Source organism: Triticum urartu, chromosome 4A (genome assembly GCF_056163025.1).
Source record: "Triticum urartu cultivar PI428250 chromosome 4A, HENAU_Tu73, whole genome shotgun sequence".
NCBI lineage: Eukaryota > Viridiplantae > Streptophyta > Magnoliopsida > Poales > Poaceae > Triticum > Triticum urartu.
In genome coordinates, this window is record NC_141876.1 from 68,626,967 (window position 1) to 68,637,920 (window position 10,954).

The following is a 10,954-nucleotide window of genomic DNA, read 5'->3' on the forward strand; positions in this document are numbered from 1 at the left end:
GTCCTCCCTCCCCGTTTCCCGCTGGCGCAAGCGCTCCGGTCGGTCGAGACTTCAGCGGTGGGTGAGACACGCGGTGGCCCGTCAGTCGGCCACCCCTCAAGTCGCGGCGATCGAGCCCGACGAATCCCTCTACGGCATGTTCGACTGGCTCCGAAGAGACTGCATCCGAGTGCGACAGTAGCGATCCAGCGGCGGAGGTTCTGATGGTCAACGGACCGCCCAGTCCCCCCGGTTTTACCCGCACCGACGGAGGCGCAGGACGAGGCGACCCGTCGCGTCCCCATGAGGAGTATCTTCCCGAGCCTCTCACGTCGCTGCAGAGAGAAGAACTTCGCCGCCGGAACATGGATGCGCTGCACACTCCTATCGTTGGAGAAACCCCCGAGGCTCACGCCTTGGAGGACGCGTGCCTGGCAAACTTGGCTGAGCGCACTCGACTGGAGAACCTCCAGCGAGCACTCGACGAGCGTGCGCGACAACGGGTTCCCGAATCCAGTCGACTTCAGCTCTTCCCGCCCCCGCAGGTATATCGGACTCCGATTCAGAATTTAGCAGCTGCGGCCCGTATAGAGGAGTCGATTCAGCCTTCCCAGTCGGAGGCTGGCAGAGGCTTGCTGCAGATCAGAGCGCTACTCCGGGCAGCAGGAGATCAGAATTCCGCTGTTTCTCAGTCGCGGAACAGAATTCACAACAGATCTGTTGCCGCGGACACAGTCCAGTCGGCTCACAGCCCGAGATCGCCCCCGAGGCGTGAGGGACGTGGAGACTGGCGCGACCAGTATGGAAACCATGAGCAGTATGATCACCGAGTCGATCGTGACGGTCGACGTCGAGTGCCCACACCTCCCCCGAGGAGCGGGTCGTATGTGCCTCGCCAGCAGGATGACAGGTGCCCTCGTAGTGGTGGGCGAAGGATTCCAGTCGACCCCAGAGGGCCAGGCTTTGACGCGAGATCCATCCTCGTCCAGGGCCTGGTCGACAGGAACAGAGCTCACCGAGAAGTCCATGACAGAGATGCGCCTGCCAGCAGCAGAGTACATGTTTCGGGGCCAGAGTGCTTTAGTAGAGCCATCAGGGCTGCTGTGATTCTTCCCAATTTCAGGTTGGCGACTGGAGTCAGTAAGTTCACTGGCGAGTCCAAGCTTGATACTTGGCTTGAGGACTACCGAGTGGCCGTCCAGATTGGCGGCGGCAATGATTAAGTGGCCATGAAGCACCTGCCTCTCATGTTGGAGGGCTCGGCCAGAGCGTGGCTAAACCAGTTAGCACCTAGCAGCATTTACACTTGGGAAGATCTCTCCCGAGTGTTCATCACCACATTTGAGGGCACATGCAAGCGACCCGCAGGACTGACGGAACTGCGGTCTTGTGTGCAGAAGCCGAATGAAACTTTGAGGGATTACATCCAGAGATGGATCAGGTTACATCACTCGGTGGAAAATGTGGCTGACCACCAAGCAGTTTGTGCCTTCAAGGAAGGCGTCAAGTACAAAGAGCTAAATTTGAAATTCGGTCGAACCGGAGATACGTCCCTGAATCGGATGATGGAGATTGGCACCAAGTACGCTAATGGTGAAGATGAGGATCGACTCAGAAGTGGCAAGCTCAAGTTAGTCGCCCAAGAAACCGGAGGCAATTCCAATCGGAAGCAGAAGCGGAAGGCCGAGCCAGCGGCTCCCGGAGAAGCTTTAGCTTTGGCCCAAGGAAAGTCTAAAGGGAAACCTAAAGGGCCTTGGAACCCCAAAAAGGTTAAAGACCAGGAGGGAAATGATGTGTTGGACTTACCGTGTCTCGTCCACACGAAGAAAGATGAAGAGGGTAATTTTATTTACCCGAAACATACCACTCGGCAGTGTCGACTTTTGATCCAGCAGTTCCAGGGCAAGCAGCCCAAGGGTAAGGAAAAGGAGTCGGACAAGGTCGAGGACAAAGAGGACAGTGATGAGGGATACCCTCAAGTCAATTCCACCCTGATGATTTTTGCTGATGTTGAGAGCAAAAGTCGACTGAAAGTTATTAACCGAGAGGTGAATATGGTCGCTCCGGCGACACCTAGTTACCTGAAATGGTCTCAGACTGCCATAACATTCGACCAGTCCGACCACCCAACGCACATCGCCACCCCTGGGAGGCAAGATTTGGTGGTCGACCCAGTTGTTGAAGGCACTCGACTGACCAAAGTCCTGATGGATGGTGGCAGTGGTTTGAACATATTATACGCTGAGACGTTGAAGGGGATGGGCATTCCGATGTCCAGACTCAGTGCCAGCAACATGAGTTTCCATGGAGTCATTCCTGGGAAGAAGGCTGAATCACTCAGCCAGATTGCTCTTGATGTGGTTTTTGGTGATTCCAAGAATTACCGCAAAGAAAAGTTGACATTTGAAGTTGTAGACTTCCAGAGTGCCTATCACGCTATTTTGGGCAGGCCGGCTTATGCACGCTTCATGGCCCGACCATGTTACGTGTATCTCAAATTGAAGATGCCTGGCCCCAAAGGTGTGATCACCATTACAAGCAATCGGAAGAAAGCGGAAGAATGTTTTCAGAAGGGTTCGAAGATCGCCGACGCACAGATGGCAGTGGTGGAGTTGCAGGAATACCAAAAGACTGCAGACCCGAGTGATCTATTGCGAGCCAAGAAGCCCGCTACAGAGTCAGCTTTCTAGTCGACTGGCGACACGAAGACAGCTCACATCCACCTGACCGACCCCAGCGCCGCCCCGACTCGTATCTCGACAACACTCGACTCCAAATAGGAAGAAGCGCTCGTCCAGTTCCTCCGTGAGAACTGGGACATCTTCGCATGGAAGCCTTCTGACATGCCTGGTGTTCCCAGGGAGCTGGCTGAGCATCGCCTGAGAGTCGACTCAAAAGTAAAACCTGTCAAGGAACATCTTCGACGGTCCGCCGTCCAAAAGAGAAAAGCTATTGGCGAAGAGGTGGCTCGGCTCTTAGCAGCGGAGTTCATCCGAGAGATCTACCACTCCGAGTGGCTCGCCAACGTTGTCATGGTCCCCAAGAAGGACAAGTCACTTCGCATGTGCATTGACTTTAAACATATCAATCGGGCCTGCCCGAAAGATCATTTTCCTCTCCCCCGCATCGACTAGATAGTCGACTCGACTGCGGGATGTGAGCGACTGTCTTTCTTAGACGCCTATTCTGGGTACCATCAGATCCGTCTGTATGGACCTGACGAGATCAAGACAGCTTTCATCACTCCATTCGGGTGCTTCTGTTATGTTACCATGCCGTTCGGCCTCAAGAATGCCGGAGCCACATTCATGAGGATGATTCAGAAGTGTTTACTCACTCAAATCAGTCGGAACGTGGAAGCATACATGGATGATATTGTGGTCAAGTCACGAAAGGGTTCCGACCTGCTGACTGACCTTGCTGAAACCTTTGCCAACCTCAGGAGGTATGATATCAAGCTTAATCCATCAAAGTGTACATTCGGAGTCCCTAGCGGAAAGTTACTCGGTTTTCTCGTTTTCGAACAAGGAATCGACGCCAATCCAGAAAAAGTTGGCACTATACTCTGAATGAAAAGCCCTGTGCGAGTGCACGACGTCCAGAAGCTTACTGGTTGTTTGGCCGCCCTAAGTCGATTCATATCTCGTCTCGGTGAAAAGGCATTACCTCTTTACCGATTGATGAAGAAGTCTGACAAGTTCGAGTGGACTCCTGAAGCTGATGCAGCGTTTGCAGAGCTCAAAGCTCTGCTCTCCACCCAGCCGGTGCTTGCTGCCCCAATCAGCAAAGAGCCTTTGCTGCTTTACATTGCAGCCACAGGACAAGTCGTCAGTACGGTACTTACGGTCGAGCGGGAAGAAGAAGGGAAAACCTTCAAAGTTCAGCGCCCAGTATATTATATTTCTGAAGTCTTGACCCCATCGAAGCAAAGATATCCTCACTATCAGAAGCTCGTATATGGGATTTATATGACCACCAAGAAAGTTGCTCACTACTTCTCTAATCATTCCATTACAGTCGTCAGCGACGCTCCATTATCGGAGATCTTGTATAACAGGGATGCAACTGGTCGAGTGGCAAAATGGGCGATTGAACTCCTTCCCCTTGATATCAAGTTTGAGGCAAAGAAAGCTATCAAGTCCCAAGCAATCGCAGATTTCGTCGCCGAGTGGATTGAACAGCAGCTGCCGACTCAGATTCACTCAGAGCATTGGACTATGTTTTTCGACGGCTCCAAGATGCTGAGTGGTTCCGGTGCCGGAGTGGTGTTGGTCTCCCCTAGAGGAGATAAACTCAGATATGTTCTTCAAATTCATTTTGATTCCTCCAATAACAAAGCAGAATATGAAGCACTTCTATATGGGTTGCGCATGGCCATCTCACTCGGCGTCCGTCGCCTCATGGTCTATGGCGACTCAGATTTGGTGGTTAATCAGGTGGTGAAGGAATGGGATGTCAGAAGTCCAGCCATGACTGGTTATTGCAACGCAGTGAGAAAGCTGGAGAAGAAATTCGAGGGGTTAGAGCTTCATCACATACCCCGACTGAAAAATCAAGCAACTGATGATTTGGCAAAAATAGGTTCCAAAAGAGAAGCCATTCCCAGCAATGTGTTTTTGGAACACATCCACACACCATCAGTCCAGGAGGATCCCTTCACGGAAGAGGCCCCGCAGCCAAAAAGCGCCACGGATCCGACTGAAGTTAAAGTTCCAGCTGTGGTCGATCTGATAATGGAAGTGCTGGTTATCACTCCCGTCTGGACAGAACCATACATCACGTACATCCTAAGGAAAGAACTTCCAGAAGACGAGGAAGAGGCTCGACAGATCGTCCGTCGATCCAAGGCCTTTACAGTCATAAAGGGACAGTTATATAGGGAAAGCGTGATTGGGGTCGGCCAGAAGTGTATCACACCAGAAGAAGGTCAGATGATCCTTAACGATATCCACTTGAGGACCTGTGGTCATCATGCGTCCTCTCGGACCATTGTGGCTAAAGCATACCGAGCGGGGTTCTACTGGCCAAGGGCCAATGAGATGGCTAAAGATATAGTCGACAAATGTGAAGGGTGTCAGTATTACTCCAATATGCCGCACAAGCCCGCGTCAGCCTTAAAAACCATTCCACTCGTCTGGCCCTTCGCTGTTTGGGGGCTGGACATGGTTGGGCCACTGAGAACAGGCAGGAGCGGCTTCACTCATGTGCTGGTAGCAGTCGACAAGTTCACCAAATGGATTGAAGCCAAGCCTATCAAGAATCTCGATGCTTGCACCGCTATCAGTTTCATCAGAGAGTTGTTATTCAGATATGGAGTTCCGCATAGTATCATAACGGACAATGGGTCAAACTTCGATTCTGACGAGTTCAGGGCCTTTTGCGCCTCTCAGGGCACTCGGGTCGACTATGCTTCGGTTGCTCACCCCCAGTCGAATGGACAAGCAGAAAGGGCAAATGGCCTAATTCTCAAAGGACTGAAACCCCGATTGATGCGCGATCTCAAGCACGCAGCAGGTGCATGGGTCGACGAGCTCCCATCAGTCCTTTGGGGATTGAGGACAACCCCGAATCGATCGACCGGAAGAACCCCATTCTTTCTGGTCTACGGAGCCGAGGCAGTCTTACCAAGTGACCTGCTTCACAACGCTCCCAGAGTCGAGCTCTACTCAGAAGATGAAGCAGAACAAGCCCGGCAGGACGCAGTCGACCTCCTAGAAGAAGAAAGAGAAATGGCCCTGATCTGATCGACCATCTATCAGCAAGACTTGCGTTGATTCCATGCCAGAAACGTGAAGAACCGAGCCTTCCAAGAAGGAGACTTAGTCCTTCGAGTGGATCAGCAGAAACCACACAAGCTTGCTCCTACTTGGGAAGGCCCCTTCATAGTCACCAGAGTCCTCCACAATGGAGCATACCACCTCTACAATGTCGATCGCCAGATTGATGAGCCACGAGCCTGGAATGCGGAGCTACTCCGTCCCTTTTATACTTGAATTCTCACTCGGACGAGATGTAATAAGAAAAACTCCTGTAGTTTATTTATCAAAGACAAGAGCGTTATAATTTTCCCAGTGATTATTATTGTTTTTGTTTGCGTAAGAAATCCCCCAGTGGGTGTCTTAGCTGTGAATCCGCTTCGCCTAAGTTTAAATCCTACCGAGTGGAGATCAATCCTCCCACTCGGGGGCTTAGCTGCAGTCCAATACTCGCCTAAGTTCTCTCACTTGAGGACTTAGCTGCAGTCAGGCACTCACCTAAATTTGTAAAAATCCTACCGAGTGGAGAGCAGTCCTCCCACTCGGGGGCTTAGCTGCAGTCCAGTACTCGCCTAAGTTCTCCCACTCAGAGACTTAGCTGCAGTCAGGCACTCGCCTAAGTTTGAAAAATCCTACCGAGTGGAGAGCAATCCTCCCACTCGGGGGCTTAGCTGCAGTCCAGTACTCGCCTAAGTTCTCCCACTCAGAGACTTAGCTACAGTCAGGCACTCGCCTAAGTTTGAAAAATCCTACCGAGTGGAGAGCAACCCTCCCACTCGGGGGCTTAGCTGCAGTCCAGTACTCGCCTAAGTTCTCCCACTCAGAGACTTAGCTACAGTCAGGCACTCGCCTAAGTTTGAAAAATCCTACCGAGTGGAGAGCAACCCTCCCACTCGGGGGCTTAGCTGCAGTCCAGTACTCGCCTAAGTTCTCCCACTCAGAGACTTAGCTGCAGTCAGGCACTCGCCTAAGTTTGAAAAATCCTGCCGAGTGGAGAGCAACCCTCCCACTCGGGGGCTTAGCTGCAGTCCAGTACTCGCCTAAGTTCTCCCACTCAGAGACTTAGCTGCAGTCAGGCACTCACCTAAGTTTGAAAAATCCTACCGAGTGGAGAGCAATCCTCCCACTCGGGGGCTTAGCTGCAGTCCAGTACTCACCTAAGTTCTCCCACTCAGAGACTTAGCTGCAGTCAGGCACTCGCCTAAGTTTGAAAAATCCTACCGAGTGGAGAGCAACCCTCCCACTCGGGGGCTTAGCTGCAGTCTAGTACTCGCCTAAGTTCTCCCACTCAGAGACTTAGCTACAGTCAGGCACTCTCCTAAGTTTGAAAAATCCTACCGAGTGGAGAGCAACCCTCCCACCCGGGGGCTTAGCTGCAGTCCAGTGCTCGCCTAAGTTCTCCCACCTAGAGACTTAGCTGCAGTCAGGCACTCGCCTAAGTTTGAAAAAACCCTACCGAGTGGAGAGCAATCCTCCCACTCGGGGGCTTAGATGCAGTCCAGTACTCGCCTAAGTTCTCCCAAACACATCTCAATCCTCAAGGACGACGAGGGGCAGGTCAACTGCCACCTTCTCCTGGAGAGCTTCGCCACAAATACAATGCGCGCTCCGTCCCACTCTGCAGTAACAGGGTGTGGGTCGACCGCCGCCCACCCCTGGGGAGCTTCGCCACAAATACAAGGCATGGGTCGACTACTTCCCCCTCCTTCGAAGCTGTGCTGCGAATACAGAAAGTTGTCTCGAATAAAGATTGGGTTCACTCAGCAGGAGATTCATAAAGATATTCAACGGTAAACCAAGTTCAGATAAAATCCTAAAGGTTCTGGATCACGGATCGAGGTACTCGGGCATGCGGCCCGGAAAAGTTTAACGGTTACAAAAACCACTCGGCATTCCGAGGCAAATTTAAGGTGGGACGTAAGAGTTTGTTCACTCCGCGGGAGGAGGGCTGGCAGGCTCGACGAACTCATCCAGGTCGACACCGTCGGCTATCCGAGTGGCTGCAGCGATGAAAGTCTCCATAAAGGTTCGGAAGTCATGCTTCTGGGTGTTGGCGACCTTGATTGCTGCCAGCTTGTCTTGTCGCACCTCCTTGCAGTGGACACGAACCAAGGACAGAGCCACATTAGCGGCACACCGAGCAGAAGACTTCTTCCACTCCTACACTCGGTCAGGGATTCCGTTAAGTCGAGTCATCAGAGACTCGAGATCGTTTTGGAGCGTAGCCTCTGGCCAAAGTGCCGGGTCGATCCGTGACATGGCGACCTTCAGTCGAGCCAAGTAGTCCACGGCACCGTCAATACGAGATTCCAGTTGGAGCAAATTCATGGCAGCTTCATCTTTCATGGGAGAGTTGATTGGATCCAAACCTGGTTCGATCCGCCCAGTCTCCTCTTCAAAGTTCTGGCAAAACTCTGCATTCACGATCCAAGGATAAGTCAATTTTCATACACTGAGTCGACACAAAAAAAAATCAGTCGAAACTAAATGTGCACCTTCAAGCTTGATATACAACTTCTTGGCAAGGCTCCTCAGGTAGCTCTCCAGATCGTCCCTCCTACGAGCGACGCCTTCCATCTTTTCGGTCAGGTTGAGGTTCTCCTTCTTCCAACGTGTGCACTCCCTGTTGGCTTCATTTAGAGCAGTCTTCAGCCTGGTATTCTCTTCTTCCAACTGGCCGACTGAAGCCAGCTTCTATTCGGCCAGAGCGGTCCTGTCGTCAGCCTCCTTCTGAGCAGCAAACAAATCCTGATCCTTTTTCGCCAAAGCCTCTCTCAGTTTTTCTGCAAAGAAATGATGATTGATTCAGAAATAGCAGAAGGGTGCTCGGGCCTAAAACTGACCAGTCGACAGACTTGTCTTACCGGCGGCGTCGTCTCTGAGCGTCTGCAGTTCTGTCCTGGCCAGCTCCAAGTCAAGTTTCAGTTGAATCTGCTGACTTTCCAAATCAGCGAAGCGAGCTCCAAGATCACAAGATTTCTGAAATCAAAGGGGAGAAATTATTCCATAGCAAAAAATGACAAATACTAAGACTATAGTCGACTGCCCGCAGTCCACCATAGTCTCGGGGACTACACCCAGTGGGTGCACTTTGCGTGCCCCCACCGGTTCTGACTCCACTCAACCGGCCCACCGGAGTCGAGTTCAAAAAAAAGAGAGAGACAAAGTAGAACTCGGACCACAGTCGACTGCCAGCAGTCGACCGCGGTCTCGGGGACTACACCCAGTGGGTGCACTTTGCGTGCCCCCACCGGTTCTGATTCCACTCGACCGGATCGAGCGGAAGAAACAAACTACCAGTTCGGTTTTACTCGACAAAATACAAAGACCAAAAAATTCAATCGACACACCCAGTGGGTGTACAGATGAAAAGATTTCAGGAAAGAATCTTTAGATAGCATATCCTAACAGAACAAGCAGCGACCAACTAACCTGAACATTGCTCTGGAGAGCCGAGATGGCATCATAGGCGGCTTGGCTAGCGTCCCGCACCGTCTTCATCTTCTCCATCATAATGCCCGCCTGGCGTATGGCTTCCCTAGCAGCATTCACCTCGTCCTCCGGGACATGGTGAGTTGCAAAAAGTGAAGGCGGGTCGACAGGGGCCTGAGCAGTCGAAGAAGAAGGCAAGGCACTCGACAGGGGCTCCGCGAAGGTAACAGAACCTCGATTGATGTCACCAGTGTCCTGAACGACTGGTTCCGTCCTCGGCGTCGACTGCAGCGCCTCACTTACAGGAGCTCGCCTACTCTTCCTCGTCAAAGACCTCTCGGGATCTTCATCATCATCAGGGAGGTCAATAATGTTGGGAGCTGTACCAAGTTCAAATTGCCAAAATCACGTCACCCAATGATGCACGATGCAGATGAATCGACCAAAGAAAGATAGTATGGCAGAAATCATACCCGGATTAGAAGTGACCGCATCCTCCATCACCTCATCATCATCCCTGTAAGCTGAGGTCCCGGAAGTGGCAGCGCTAACAATTCCAAAGCTCGGCCAGTTAAAACAAGAAAAATAAACAGCGCGGAGCGTCGAGTGAATACAAGGAGAAACACTCACGCGGAGGCGACAGGGATAACGATCTTGATCTTTGGCAGCGCCTTCCGAGTCTTCGGTTCTACAACTTTGGGGTGCTTTGGCGCCTTCTCGGTCGTGGTTGGTGAAGAGATCCGAGGACGCTTCGAAGACTGACCAGTCTGAGCAGTTGCCTTGTCACGGGCGCTCGGCCGATCTTGGTCAAGCTTGGATCGCCTCTCTATGCGAGGAGGCGGCTCGACTTCTTCCTCATCACTTGAGTCGTCGCTTCCTCCATCCCCTTCACCATCGGAAGTCCACTCGCCACTTTCACCACCACTCGCCTCGTCTTCCAGAGCTTGCTCTTGCTCCCCGTTGGGCATTGAATACATTTCAATAATGGCCTGAAAGAAAGCAGGGAGAACAAAGTCAGTTGACGCAATACAGACAGCTGCGCGAGTGAATTCAGATTACAAGCAAAAACTCAGAATCAGACCTGCTCTGGTACACGAGACTGGTCGAATGGGGGAACTCTCCTGGCTCCTCTGGGGTTGTCCTTGTTCCCGGTAATGCTCGACAGCCACTTCTCCAGCGTGTCATCATCGACCTCCTCCGGGTGGATCCGAGTGGAGTCTTCTAGACCCAAATACATCCACATTGGGTGGTCTCGGGCTTGGAGAGGCTGGATGCGCTGCTGAAGGAAGACCTCCAAGAGATCCATACCAGTGACCCCGTCACAAATGAGCTGGACCACTCGGTTGACCAACACCTTCACGTGCGCCTTCTCCTCCGGGAGCACCTTCAAAGGGGAGGGTTTTTCCACTCGGTCCATGGTAAAGGGAGGGAGGCCGGTCGATTGCCCTGGCGTCGACTGGTCTTTGCAGTAGAACCAGGTCGACTGCCATCCGCGAACTGAATCGGGAAGAATCATGGCCGGAAAAGAGCTTTTTCCCCTTGTCTGGATGCCAAGACCCCCACACATCTGGATCACTTGGGTCCTCTCGTCACTCGGATTAGCCTTTTTCACTGTCTGGGAGCGACAAGTGAAAATATGCTTGAAAAGACCCCAGTGAGGTCGACAACCCAAGAAGTTCTCACACAAGGAAATGAACGCGGCAAGATAAACGATTGAGTTGGGGGTAAAATGATGGAGTTGAGCCCCAAAGAAGTTCAGAAACCCTCGGAAGAAAGGATGAGGAGGC